The sequence below is a fragment of the Microcebus murinus genome, chromosome 1, assembly GCF_040939455.1.
Source record: "Microcebus murinus isolate Inina chromosome 1, M.murinus_Inina_mat1.0, whole genome shotgun sequence".
NCBI lineage: Eukaryota > Metazoa > Chordata > Mammalia > Primates > Cheirogaleidae > Microcebus > Microcebus murinus.
In genome coordinates, this window is record NC_134104.1 from 164,858,056 (window position 1) to 164,873,691 (window position 15,636).

Consider the following 15,636-nt stretch of genomic DNA (forward strand, 5'->3'; position numbering starts at 1 on the left):
CGTTGCTGGCTGCTGTCTTCGAACACCGGAGAGTTGAGATGCGGTTTTTGCCCGGAACACTGGGGTCCTTTAGACATAGCACCTGGCGCCTTAACTTTGAGCTCAGACATTCTTGGCCTTTCTTCCAGTTCACGGAGGGTGCTGGAGATAACGGTAGCAGTTATAGAAGGTCACTGAAGTAATACTGTGCACATAGCCCTTGTAGCTTATAGCTCCCCACTGAAACCCTACACTCTCCTTTACCAGAATTGTTAGGCTTGGGTGCTCTTTTCCTTGAACTGTCTTAGTGATCATAGTTGAGTTTTTTTTGTTTGTTGAGCAAGAGTTTAGCTTGTTGACCAGGCTAGAGTGAGTGCCTTGGCATCAACCTAGATCACAGCAACCTCAAAGTCCTGGGCTCAAACAATCCTTCTGTCTCAGCCTCCCCAGTACCTGGGACTACAGGCATGCGCAACCTTGCCCGGCTAATTTTCTATATATATTAGTTGGCCAATTAATTTCTTTCTATTTATAGTAGAGACAGGGTTTTACTCTTGCTCAGGCTGGTTTCGAACTCCTAACCTCCAGCAATCTGCCCGCCTCAGCGTCCCAGAATACTAGGATTACAGGCTTGAGCAACCGCGCCCGGCTGAATGTATCTTTTTTGATATCAGAAAACAAAGTTGTAGATTACAAAACTGCTTAAGCGAGTGAAACGGCTATCAAAGTGAGGTAAGTTTGAAAAAACCGGAACTTTTGTTTTCTGGTTTAGTGAAGACATATACTACCTGTTCCTTTGTATTTCGCTTCTCCTTTGTTTTTATCTGTATAAATACAGCAACGGTAATAAACGAGGCGCGGCAGTCGCCAAGGACTCCGTCCTCCCATCCCAATGTTTTTGTTGTCTCTTCATTTCTCAGCCTCGCCCCATAACTCCACGTGATGCACGTCGCCGGCTGGCATCGGCAGGCGGTGGCCCGTATAGGAAACCCTCCCTCCAAGAAGGCCTTCGGTGGTACACAGTGACAAGGGGATTCAGAGAAGGCCGCTGCCCGTGGAAGGCCGGCTGTTATATAAAGAAAGGTGTGTTGGGCAGAGAGTGTAATTGATAAGAGTAAGAAATTATGGGACAAGGAACTAGTAGAATGTTGTTTGTAGAAGTGTTGAAGACTTAGCTTCGGGCCCGCAGTATTAAAATAGGAAAAAAGCAGTTGGAAAATTTTTCAAGTTTTGTAGAAGTATGTCTTTGGTTCCCTGAGGAAGGAACGGTAAATTTCAACACATGGAAGAAGGTAAGAGTTAAATTGCAGTACTATTAGCCCACCAACCAAAGAAGGTTCCTGTGGACGCTTTTTATCTTTGAAATCTTATTCGGGATTGTCTAACCCCCTGGCATACTCAGTATCAGGCACATAACCTTTAAGGAACTAGAAAATTTTAAAAATATGCAAAAATTTCTTATTCAAAATGCTGCTATAGGCTTGAACTGACTGTGTCCACTCACCCAGGAAAAAAGGGCAGGCAGGGCGCTGTGTTGAACTGGCAGTGTCCACTCACGGAATACTGGCAGGCAGTGTGCGGTGTGGAACCAGCAGTGTCCACTCACCCATGGTAGACGGGAGATAGGGCCCTGTCTGGAACTGGCTGTGTCCACTCACCCACGGGTGACGAGCAGGTAGGACGCTGGGTGGAAGTGACTGTGACCACTCACGCAGGAGAGACGCGCAGGCAGGGCGCGATGTGGAACTGCTTGTGTAAACTCAACCACGGTAGATGGGCAGGTAGGCGCTGTGTGGAACGGGCTGTGACCAATGACCCATGGGTACAGGGCAGGCCGGGCCCGGTGTGGAACTGGCAGTGTCCAATCATCGAGGGGGATTGTGCAGGCAAGGCGCGGTGTGGAACTGGCTGTGTCCACTCACCGACGGGAGACGGGCAGGCAGGGCGCAATGTGGAACACGCCCTGTCCACTCACCAATGGTAGAGAGGCAGGTAGGGCGCTCGGTGGGACGGGCTGTGTCCACTGACACACGGGTGACGGGAAGGTAGAGCGCTGTGTGGAACTGGCTGTGTCCACTTACCCGCGGTTGACGGGAAGGTAGAGCGCTGTGTGGCACTGGCTGTGTCCACTGACCGACGGGTGACGGGCAGATAGGGCGCTGTGTGGAACTGGCAGTGTCCACTCACCCACGGAGACGGGCAAGCAGGGCGCGGTGTGGAACTGGAGCTGTCCACTTACCCATGGTAGAGAGGCGGGTAGGGCGCTCTGTGGGACGCGCTATGTCCACCGACTCACGGGTGACGGGTAGGTAAGGCACTGTGTGGAACTTGCTTTGTCCACTCACCCACGGGGGACGAGGAGGCAGGGCGCTGTTTTGTACTGGCAGTGTCCACTCACCCATGGGACACGGGCAGGCAGGGCGTGGTTTGGAACTGGCAGTGTCCACTCACCCGGTGCTGACGGGCTGGTAGGGCGCTGTGTGGAACTGGCTGTGTCCACTGACCCACGGGTTACAAGCGGGCAGGTCGCTGTGTGGAACTGGGAGTGTCCACTAACCCACGGGAGACAGGCAGGCAGGTCGCTGTGTTGAACTGGCTGTGTCCACTTACACACGGAAGACGGGCAGGCAGGGTGCTGAGTTGAACTGGCAGTGTCAACTCACCCACGGGAGACGGGCAGGCAGGTCACTGTGTTGACCTGGCTGTGTCCACTCACCCAAGGGACACGGGCCGGCAGAGCGCGGTGTGGAACTGGCGGTGTCTACTCGCCCACAGTTTACGGGCAAGTAGGGCGCTGTGTGGAACTGGCTGAGTGCACTGACCCATGGGTGACCGGCAGGTAGGGCGCTGTGTGGAACTGGCAGTGTTCACTCACCCATGGGAGACGGGAAGGCAGATTGCTGTGTTGAACTGGCTGTGTCCACTCACACACGGGAGACGGGCAGACAGCACGCTGTGTTGAACTGGCAGTGTCCACTCACCGACTGGAGATGGGCAGGCAGGTCACTGTGTTGACCGGGCTGTGTCCACTCACACACGGGAGACAGGCAGGCAGTGAACTGTGTTGAACTGGCTGTGTCCACTGACCCACGGGTTACGGGCATGTTGGGCGCTGTGTGGAACTGGCAGTGTCCACTCACCCGTCGTAGAGAGGCAGATAGGGCGCTCTGTGGGACGGGCTGTGTCCTCTGACCCACGGTTGACAGACAGATAGGGTGCTGTGTGCAACTGGCAGTGTCCACTCACCCCCGGGAGACGGACAGGCAGGGCGCGGTGTGGAACTGGCGCAGTCTACTCACCCATGGTAGAGAGGCAGGTAAGGCGCTGTGTGGGACGGGCTGTGTCCTCTGACCCACGGGTGACAGACAGATAGGGTGCTGTGTGCAACTGGCACTGTCCACTCACCCCCGGGGCACGGGCAGGCAGGGCGTAAATTGGAACTGGCAGTGTCCACACACCCACCGCTGACGGGCAGGTAGGGCGCAGTCTGGAACCGGCTGTGTCAACTGACCCACGGGTGACAGGCAGGTAGGTCGCTGTGTGGAGTGGCAGTGTCCACTCACCCACGTTTGATGGGCAGGTAGGGCGCTGTGTGGAACTCGCGCTGTCCATTCACCCATGGTAGAGAAGCAGGTTGGGCGCTTTGTGGGACGGGCTGTGTCCACTGACCGACAGGTAACGGGTAGCTAAGGCAAGGTGTGGAACTGGCTTTGTCCACTCACCCACGGGGGACGGTCAGGCAGGGCTCTATTTTGTACTGGCAGTGTCCACTCACCCACGGGACACGGGCAGGCAGGGCGCTGTGTGGAAATGGCACTGTCCACTCACCCACTGCTGATTTGCAGGTAGGGCGCTGTGTGGAACTGGCTCTGTCCACTGACCCACGAGTGACAGGCAAGTAGGGCGCTGTGTGGAAGTGGCAGTGTCCACTCACCCACGGGAGACAAGCAGGCAGGTCGCTGTGTTGAACTGGCAGTGTCCACTCACCCACGGGAGACATGCAAAGAGAGCACGGTATGGAGCTGGCTCTGTCCACTCACCCATGGTAGAGAGGCAGTTAGGGCGCTCTGTGGCACCGGCTGTGTCCACTGACCCACGGGTGACGGGTAGGTGGGGCACTGTGTGGAATTGGCTGTTTCCACTCACCCACGGGAGACGGGCAGGCAGGTCGCTGTTTTTACCTAGCTGTATCCACTCAGCCAAGGGAGACGGGCAGATAGGGCGCTGTGTTGAACTGGCTGTGTCCACTCATCCACGGGAGACGGGCACGTAGGGCACTGTACGGTAATGCCTGTACCCACTGCCCCACGGGAGACGAGAAGGTAGGGCGCTGTGTGGAACGGCGTGTGTCCACTGACCCGCGGGAGATGGCCAGGCAGGTCGCTGTGTTGACGTGGCTGTGTCCACTCCCCCACGGCAGACGGGCAGGCACGACACTGTGTTGACCTGGCTGTGTCCACTCACCTAAGGGAGGCAGGCAGGCAGGGCGCGTTGTGGAACTGGCAGTGTCCACTCACCCACGGGAGACTGCAGGCAGGTGGCTCTGTTGAGCTGGCTATGTCCACTCACCCACGGGAGATGGGCAGGAAGGTCCCTGTGTTGAACTGGCTGTGTCCACTCACCCAAGGGAGACGGGCAGGGAGGGCACTGTGTGGAAGTGGCTTTATCCACTCACCCAAAACAGACTGGCCTATAGAGCGCTTTGTCGAACTGGTTGTGTACATTAACCCACGGGAGACTGGCAGGCCGGGCGCTGAGTGTCCACTCATACACGGGAGATGGGTAGGCTGGACGCTGTGTGGTAGTGGGTATGTCCACACTCCCATGGGAGTTCACATACAGTGCGCTGTGTTTAACTGGCTGTGTCCAATCACCCTTCTGAGACGGGCAGCCAGTGGGCTGTGTGAAACGGGCTGTGTCCACTCAGCTACGGGAGACGTGCAGGTAGTGAGTTGTGTGGAACTGGCTGTGTCCACTCACACACCGGAAACCGGCAGGCTGGCCTCAGTGTGGAACTGGCAGTGTCCACTCACCTATGGGAGAGGGGCCGGCAGGTCACGATTTGGGACTGGCTGTTTCCACTAATTCCCGGGTTACGAGGAGGTAAGGTGCTGTGTGGAACTGACTGTGTCCACTCACCCACGAGAGACAGGCAGGCAGGGCGCTGTGGTTGGCTGGCAGTGTCCACTGACCCACGGGTGACGGGCAGATAGGGCCCGGTGTGGAACTAACAGTGTCCACTGACCTACGGGAGACTGGCAGGCAGGGCGCTGTGTGGAACTGGCTGTGTCCACTCACCCATGGCAGACGGGCAGGTAGGGTGCTGTGTAGTAAGGGCTTAGTCCACTGACCCACGGGTAATGGGCAGGTAGGTCGCTGAGTGGAACTGGCTGTGTCCACTTACCCATGGGAAACGAACGGCTGCCCGTGTGACTGCCCCCACTCAGGGCTCACGCTCAGTCTGGACCAATCATTGGGTCCAGAAGGACTAGATAGTAAGACAGTGTTAGCCTTTGTCTTGTGCCCATCCCATGAGTGAAATTTTCTGTGTATGTTACAAGAACGAAGCTTGTTGATTTCCTAAGAACTCTCCCAAGTGAACTGACTACAATAGGTAAATAATACATAACAATCGCCCTGACCCTAACCCTAAACCTTAAATTATAACGTTAACCATAAAACTGTCTACAACCTTTTTATCCAACACTGTCTTAGAAATACAGTGACTATACACTGGCGTTTCTCTGAAAAGTGTTTAGTTTCCTAAAATTATACATTAGAAAAGGTAAACACTCGTATACAGAAGTTCCGAACAGCAATATTTACTGCAAATTACACAAAGACTTGATCATATAAATTTACTTTATATTCTTTGAAAAGTGGAGCAGTAAAGAATAGAAGTTCTTTATAAAAGAAATGAATGTTTCTAATATGTGTTTGTGAAAACAATGTAAACATTGTTTTGTTCTTATAGAAGAACAAGCGTTTATGCAAGGCTTTATCTCCTGTGTGTAGATTAAGGTACACACATATAGAAGTTCTTTAAGAAAGAACAGAATGTTTCGTATATCCGTTTGTGAAAAATATATAAACAGTGCTTCAGGTATTAGAAAAGCGTTTAACAGGGCATATTCTATCTCTTTAGTCTAACTGCAAACATTTATGTAGGAAGTTCTTTATGAAAGAACTGAATGTTTTTTTATATCCGTTTGTGAAAACACAGAACACAGTGTTTCATTCTTAGAGAACAATCAAATAAGCAAGACATTTTATATCCATAGTCTAATTCACTGCATTTATATGTGGAAGTTCTTTATGAAAAAACTGAATGTTTCTTTTTTTTATTTTTTTTTTTTTTGAGACAGAGTCTCGCTTTGTTGCCCAGGCTAGAGTGAGTGCCGTGGCGTCAGCCTAGCTCACAGCAACCTCAAACTCCTGGGCTCGAGTGATCCTTCTGCCTCTGCCTCCCGGGTAGCTGGGACTACAGGTATGCGCCACCATGCCCGGCTAATTTTTTATATATATATCAGTTGGCCAATTAATTTCTTTCTATTTGTAGTAGAGATGGGGTCTCGCTCTTGCTCAGGCTGGTTTTAAACTCCTGACATTGAGCAATCCGCCCGCCTCGGCCTCCCAAGAGCTAGGATTACAGGCGTGAGCCACAGCGCCCGGCCAGAACTGAATGTTTCTTACATGGGTTTCTCAATATTTTCTACAAAGCGCTTCAGAGAACTAGCGTATAACCAAAACACTTTCTCTTTTTGTAAGACACTATAAACATTTATATATGGAAAGCCTTAAGAAATAACTGAATGTTTATATGCGTTTGTGAAAACAATGTACACGGTGTTTGCTCAGGGAAAAAGCATATAAAACAAAGAAATCTATTTCTTTATCAAAGTCATTGTAAACATACGTATGTATGAGTTATGAAAGCACTGTATGTTTCTTCTATATTTTTGTGAAAACAATGTGCACATTGCTTCAGTTCCAAGAGAACAAGCGTATAAAAGTTTATTATGAAAGAATTGAAAGTTTCTTATATGCATTTCTCAAATCTCCCTACACAGTGCTTCAGAGAATAGGAGTACTAACAATGTACTTTTTGTCTCCTTTGACACTGCAAACATATACATGGAAGATGTTTATGAAAATACTGAATGTGTTTCATATATGTTTGTGACAACAATTTGGTTCACGGGGTTTCAGTGCTCAGAGAAGAACAAACGTATAAACAAGGTACTTTCTATCTTTTATTATTGGTACTGTAAACATTCATATATTGGAGTTCTTTAAGAAAGACTGTTTCTTATATCCGTTGGAGAAAACAATGTAAACAGGGCTTCAGTTTTCAGAGAAGAACAAGCGTAACAGCAAGACACTTAATCTATCGTTTGCCTATGGCACTGCAAAGATGTCTATATGAAGTCCTATATGAAAGAACTCCATGTTTCCTATACGAGTTTGTGAATACATTTGCTTCTCTTCTAGAGAAGAACAAACGTACAAGCAAGGCACTTTCTCTCTTTTACGTCACTGCACACATTTATATAGGAAAGTTATTTATGAAAGAACGATGATTCTTACAGGCGTTTCTGAAATAATGTGCATGGACGTTTAGTTCTCAGCTGAGAATAAGCTTACCAGCAAGAGACTGTCTAGCTCCTTGGTCTAAGTCATTGTAAGCATCTATATGTTGGCGTTCTTTATGAAAGAAGTGTATGTTGCTTATATGCATTTATGAAAACAATGTACACACTATTTCAGTTATCAGAGTAGAACAAGCGTATGAGCAAAGCATTATCTCTCTTTGTCTAAGTCTCTCCATTTATATATGGAAGTTCTTCATGAAAGAACTGGTTTTTATATGGTTTGTGAAAACAATGAACACAGGTCTTCAGTTTACAGCGAACAAGCAAGGCACTTTTTATCACCTCTGTCTAAATCACCGCATTTATTTTTAAGTTCTTTAAGAATGAACTGAATGTTTCTTATGTGCACTCTCAATTCTCAGAGAAAAACAAGCGTTTAACCATGGCTCTTTCTATATGCTTTAAGTCACTGTAAGCATTTATATATCGCAGTTCTTTAAGAGACTTTTGTAATATGTCTTGGGAAAACGTACACATTGCTTCAGTTATCAGAGAAGAACAAGGATATAAGCACTTCGCTTTTGGTCTCCTTTTTGTAAGTTACTGTAAGCATTCATACATAGATCTTTTAAAAAGAACTGAATCTTTCTTATGTGCGTTTGTGAAAACAAAGTACAGAGTTTTTCAGTTATCAGAAAAAGCGTATACACAAGGCACTATCTAGCTCGTTTCTTTAAGTTACTGCCAACATTTATAAAAGGAAGTTAGTTTTAGGAAACAACTGAATGTTTCTTATATGCGTTTTTGAAAACAATGACTTGGACGATAGAAAGTGCCTTGTCATATGCTTGTTCATTCATAAAGAACTTCTATATATAAATACAGTGACTGGCTTATACGCTTTTTCGTCACTAAGAATTGCACTTAGAGAGTTTTGAGAAACACACTTAAGGATCTTTAACTTCTTCAATATAGAACGTTGTAAATATTTACAGTCACTCAGAAAAAGGTGCCAGAAAGTGCCTTGCTTAAACGTTTATTCTCGCAAACTAAAAGCTCGACTACATTGTTTTTTTCACAAATGCATTTGAGAAACATTCAGTTTTTTCATAAAGAAATGCCATATATAAATATATGCAGTGACTTATGCAAAGTGGATAAAAGGGCCTCGCTTATGCGCCTCTTCTTTACTGAGACTTGAAGCACTGTATAGATTCGAGAAACCCATGGAAGAAACTTTCAGTTCTTTTCATTTGGGACCTTTTAATATGTGTACAGTTACTTAGTCAAAGAAGACAGAAACTGCGTTGCTTATATATTTCTTCTTTTTGTAAATCTGAAACACAGTGTACTTTGTTTTCAGAAACACATATAAGACACAATTCGTTCATAAAGAACTTCCATATATAAATGTAATTGCAACCATAGATAACATTTGAAACAGCTAAACTGAGAAAAAATTCCTTTATACAGTATGCTTCTCTGAGAACTGAAAACACGTCTATATTTACACAAAGGCATATACAAAACTGTCTTTTCATAAAAAAACTGCCATATATAAGTGATTAAAGATTCGTATACAAAAGCGATAGAAAGTGACTTCTTTATTCGTTATTCTCTAATTGAAATATAATAATGTTTGCAGTGACTTAGAAACAGAGAAAGTGCCTTGCACAGATATCTCATCTGTGAGAACGGAAACACAGTTTTCATTGTTTTCAAAAAAGCATTATAAGAAATATTCAGTTCTTCCATAAGCAATGTTTCTATGTGGACATTTACAGTGTCTTAGACAAAAAACATGAAACAACCCTTCATTTTACAGCAGATTTTCTCTTAGAACAAAAGCAATGTGTATAAGTTTCTGCAAGGAAATATGCCATTCTTTCATAAAAATCTCCCTTATATAAATGTTTGGAGTGACATGGACAAAGGAGATTAAAAAGCGCATTGCTTGAAGGCTTTTCTTCTTCTCTGACAAATGAAACCCATCGAATATTGGTTACACAAACGGATAAAGAAGCATTTTGTCCTTCATAAAGAACGTCCGTATATAAATGCAATCATTTACACAAATGATAGAAAAAATTCCTTGCTCATATGCTAGATCTTTTCTGAGCAATGAATTGTGTACATGAACTGTGAAAACAACAGCAATAAGAGACATACTGTTCTGTCATAAAGAACTCCGATATATAAATGACAAAAGCTATAGACAAAAGCTATAGAAAGTGACTACCTCATATTTGTTATCCTCCAATTAAAGCACATTTCACACGGTTTTCACCAACGTATATTAGAAACGTTGTGTTCCCTTAGACCTGATGAACTGTATACATTGTTCTCAACAGAGCATTTAGAAAAATATATTGTTCGTTGCTGGCTGCTGTCTTCGAACACCGGAGAGTTGAGGTGCGGTTTTTGCCCGGAACACTGGGGTCCTTCAGACATAGCACCTGGCGCCTTAACTTGGAGCTCAGACATTCTTGGCCTTTCTTCCAGTTCACGAGGGTGCTGGAGATAAAGGTAGCAGTTATAGAAGGTCACTGAAGTAATACTGTGCACATAGCCCTTGTAGCTTATAGCTCCCCACTGAAACCCTACACTCTCCTTTACCAGAATTGTTAGGCTTGGGTGCTCTTTTCCTTGAACTGTCTTAGTGATCATAGTTGAGTGTATTTGTTTTTTGAGCCAGAGTTTAGCATGTTGACCAGGCTAGAGTGAGTGCTTTGGCATCAACCTAGATCACAGCAACCTCAAACTCCTGGGTTCAAGCAATTCTTCTGTCTCAGCCTCCCCAGTACCTGAGACTACAGGCATGCGCAACCTTGCCCGGCTAATTTTCTATATATATTAGTTGGCCAATTAATTTCTTTCTATTTATAGTAGAGACAGGGTTTTACTTTTGCTCAGGCTGGTTTCGAACTCCTAACCTCGAGCAATCTGCCCGCCTCAGCTTCCCAGAATACTAGGATTACAGGTTTGAGCAACCGCGCCCGGCTGAATGTATCTTTTTCGATATCAGAAAACAGTTACGTTGTAGATTACAAACCTGCTTAAGCGAGTGAAACGGCTATCAAAGTGAGGTAAGTTTGAAAAAACCGGAACTTTTGTTTTCTGGTTTAGTGAAGACATATACTACCTGTTCCTTTGTATTTCGCTTCTCCTTTGTTTTTATCTGTATAAATACAGCAACGGTAATAAACGAGGCGCGGCAGTCACCAAGGACTCCGTCCTCCCATCCCAATCTTTTTGTTGTCTCTTCATTTCTCAGCCTCGTCCCATAACTCCACGTGATGCACGTCGCCGGCTGGCACCTGCAGGCGGTGGCCCGTATAGGAAACCCTCTCTCCGAGACTGCCTTCGGTGGTACATAGTGACAAGGGGAGTCGGTGAAGGCCTCTGCCCGTGGAAGGCCGGCTGTTATATAAAGAAAAGTGTGTTGGGCAGAGAGTGTAATTGATAAGAGTAAGAAATTATGAGACAAGGAACTAGTAGAATGTTGTTTGTAGAAGTGTTGAAGACTATGCTTCAGGCCCGCAGTGGTAAAATAGGAAAAAAGCAGTTGGAATATTTTTCAAGTTTTGTAGAAGTATGTCTTTGGTGCCCTGACAAAGGAACGGTAAATTTCAATACTTAGAAGAAGTAAGAGTTAAATTGCAGGACTATTACTCAGCCCATGAACCTGAGAAGGTTCCTGTGGACGCTTTTTATCTTTGAAATCTTATTCGGAATTGTCTAAACCCCTGGCATACTATCAGGCACATAACCTTTAAGGAATTAGAAAATTTTAAAAATATGCAAAAAATTCTTATTCAAAATGCTGCTATACGCTTGTTATTAGGTAGAAGCAGTATCACTTTGAACAGCTTACTGGTGACATCGGGAATTATAGATCAGGATTATTAAAGAGAAATTAAAGTTTTGTACTCCTCTCAGCTCTATTTCTGTTGTCAATCCTGGCCAGCACATTGCTCAGCTTGTTTTAATTTCTTTTATATCCCTTGGTAAAGTACAATCGCAACAAACCAGGGTACCCTCTGCTTTTTGCTTCTCGGATGCTTACTGGATGCTATTACTAGGAATAAGTCTGAAATGGTTTTGTGGGTGAATGGTAAGGCATTTAAAGGAATTGTAGATACTGAAGCTGAGGTTTCTGTTATCACTGAGCAACACTGGCCCTCCTGTGGCCCAAGCAGGAAGCCGTTGGTTCGCTCCAAGGGATAGGCTAACCCCGTAATCCTGAACAGTAGTGAATTGCTTAACTGTGTTGAGTAAGGACAGTCCAGACAATTCCAACTTGTGCCAAAGATTTGTTGCCAGTCGTTTGCTACTAGAATCAAATATCCTACTGTATATATTATCCACTATATGGATATGCAGATGAAGGAGTCTTACTGCAAGTTTTTGATCAACAACACAATTAAACAGGGACTTGTCATTGCTCAGGAAAAGGTGCAGAGGCACCCTCCTTATTGTTATTTGGGATACCAACTGCATAAATACCATTTTATTAACCAAAGAATTCAAATTCGTAAAGATGGCTTAAAAACTCTTAATGATTTCCAAAGACTTCTGGGAGATATCAATTGGATTCGACCCTAATTGAGAATTACCACTGGCGACAATAAGATGTCTTTTTGACATCTTACATGGCGATACCAATTCTCCTCAATTAACCTTTGACGGGAGGCAATCTTTAAAATTAGTAAAACAGGAATTGTCCCGCCAACATGTTCCCTATGTAAACTATAACTTGGAATGGGCTGGCTATGTTTTACACAACTCTCTTATTCCCACAGCAGTCGTCTATCAATAGGCACCACTAAAGAGCTACATTTGCCCTCCTATCCCTCTAAAGTTCTAACTCCTTATTATGAGATGGTTGGTACCTTAATCCATATGCTCCGTTCATAATCCTGCAAATTACTGGGTAAAGAGCCACACTTTTTTGTGTGCCTTTTTCTAGTCTGCAGCAGGAGTGGTTGTTCTAGCATAGTGACTCCTGAGCCATAGCCCTTGGCCAATTATCCTGGAAAAATTGATAACCATTACGCCCCTGATAAGTTGTTACATTTTGCTAGCCTAAATCCGTTTTACTTTGTTGCCCAAGTGTCTCTTGTACCCCTTGACAATGTTGTTCTGATTTTTACAGAGGGTTCTTCTAATGGTATGGAGTCTAGTCAGTTAAGGATGACATAAAATATTGGCACAGTGGGTTTTCTTCGTCTCAAGAGGCCGAATTGCAGGCAGTTTTTTCAGCTTTAGAGGCCATCCATGCTACGCCGGTTAACCTTTATTCATATAGTCATTATGTGATTCTGGCACTCCAAGTCATAGAGAATGTAACCCTTATGGGACTTCAAATATAATGTTCAGAAATTGTTTCAAGCCTTGCAATCCCTCATTCACTCACGTACAGGAAGATCTTTCTATGGGCACCTTCGTGCTCATTCCCACCTGCCTGGTCCCCTCGACGAAGGAAATAAAATTGTATATCTTGCCTCTAGAACGAAACTCTTCTTATTTTGTTAAGCGTAGTTGGCATAGCAGTCCCATGCTTTGCACAACCAAATAGCAGCGCTCTCAAGCAACAGTTCAATATCTCTAGAGAAGAGGCTCGAAAAATTGTAAAAGCTTGCTCTTCCTGTTCTCAGTTACTCCCTGTTCCCCATTATTGTGTTAATACCAGAGGCCTTTTATCTAACCACTTATGGCAAATGGATGTGACGTTTATTACTTCTCTGGGTTGATTAAAATATGTTCATCTGACCATAGACACTTATTCTGGATTTTTAATGGCCACATTTCAATTAGGCGAGGCTGGTAAACATTGTGTAGCCCATTGCCTCCGATGCTTTGCATCAATGGGCCAGCCTAATTGTATAAAAACAGACAATGACCCTGGATACACGGGTGACAAATTTCAAACATTCTTACCGAAAATAGGGATCAGTCATAAACCAGAAAATTCTTATAACGCCCAAGGACAAAGCATTGTAGAAAGTGCCCACTAGACTCTCAAAAATCAACTTTTGAAAATGAAAAAGGTGGATCTGTACCACCTCACGCCCCCCCCCCAGAATTATCAAAACCATGATCTCGTTATTTAAAAATTTTTTATTTTGGACAAAGAAGATCGTTCAGCAACCCAGCGGTTTTGGTGTACTAATTCCAACAAAGACACGCCGTTGGTTGGGTGGAAGGATCCACTGACTAGCCAGTGGTCAGGACCGGATCCAGTTGTTATTTGGAGTCGAGGTCATGTTTGTGTATTTCAAAAAGATGCTGAGGGCCCGTTCCGGCTCCTGGAGAGGCTAGTAAGCCAAGCAGGATCCCTCCATAGAAAGCAGGATGAAGACACAGAAGCTGCAGTTCGACCAGCAACCTCCAGTTAGGATGACAACTAGACAAGCTCTGCTGCCGTCTTGAAGTCAGATTGAGACTTACTGAGATTGCTTCCAAGCTGGTTCGAGCGACAGGACAGCCATTGAATTCTTTGACCTTGTTTTTAGCTATGGACGCCTATTGGACTTATATATCAGACCCCGTTTTACTCTACCCAGTGGGCTGGGGAGATCGTGTTGTTCTTATGTCAGTGATCCCAGGGCTCTGGGAGCACCCGCTAATGATCACATCCAGCATGCTGGTATCTGCTTATAATTATACCGGACTCAGCCCTGATATTCTTATTTGTTTCCACCGTGAAGGTTATTTGCCAGGCTGTGTTCTTTTACCTACTTATGTATATTACAATATAAATGGTGTTAAATGGACTCTATGTCAAGTTTAGACAGGCTATTTTCTGCCCCTCTTATTTGCCACCGCCGCCCGGAATACTTCGCTGTGAAAAGGAGCTGGTTGCGTCTACTCTGCACGTGCTGTGGAGAAGTTTCGTGAACCAACTGCAACTAAGATTCCTATTCTCGGGACGACTCAGAACATATATGATTGGACCACTGCAATAACTTACTATGGGTATTTGGGAGACAAGGGTTGTGTTGAGGGGCTATGGATAACTCCTTCAAAGGTATACCAGACTAGTCTCTGCAAACTTGTTGCAGGAACTGGTCAATTCTTTGCAAGAGAGTGTGGTGGATTCTACCCCAAAAATACGCCTAAGGACTACAGGAACTGGTCAATCTTCTGCAAGAGTGCGGTGGACTCTACCCCAAAAATACGCCTAACGACTATCTCTGCATGTGTCCCTGAACTTTTATATTCATGGTAGGCAATGTGAATATTCGTACTGTCACTCATGGTTTTGAAATGTCCAACCACCCACTGTAGACAGGCAGGCAGGGCGCTGTGTTGAACTGGCAGTGTCCACTCACCCACGGCAGACGGGCAGGCAGGTCGCTGTGTTGAACTGGCTGTGTCCACTCACCGACGGGAGACGGGCAGGTAGGGCGCGGTGTGGAACTGGCAGTGTACACTCAGCCATGTTAGACAGGCTGGTAGGGCGCTTTGTGGAACTGGCTGTGTCCACTGACCCACAGGAGACGGGAAGGCAGGTCGCTGTGTTGACCTGGCTGTGTCCACTCACCCACGGGGGATGGGCAGGTAGGGCGCTGTGTTGACCTGGCTGTTTACACTCACCCACGGGAGACGGGCAGGCAGGTCGCTGTGTTGAACTGGCAGAGTTCAATCACCGACGGGAAACGGACAGGCAGGGCACTCTGTGGAACAGGCGCTCTCCACTCACCCATGGTAGAGAGGCAGGTAGGGCGCTCTGTGGGACGGGCTGTGTCCACTGACCCACGGGTGAGGGGTAGGTAAGACACTGTGTGGAACTGGCTGTGTCCACTCACCCACGGGGGACAGGCTGGCAGGGCGCTGTTTTGTACTGGCTGTGTCCACTCACCCACGTGACACGGGCAGGCAAGGCGCGGTGTGGAACTTGCAGTGTCCACTCACCCACGGCTGACGGGCAGGTAGGGCGCTGTGTGGAACTGGCTGTGTCCACTGACCCACGGGTGACAGGCACGTAGGGCGCTGTGTGGAACTGGCAGTGTCCACTCACCCACGGGAGACGGGCAGGCAGGTCACTGTGTTGAACTGGCTG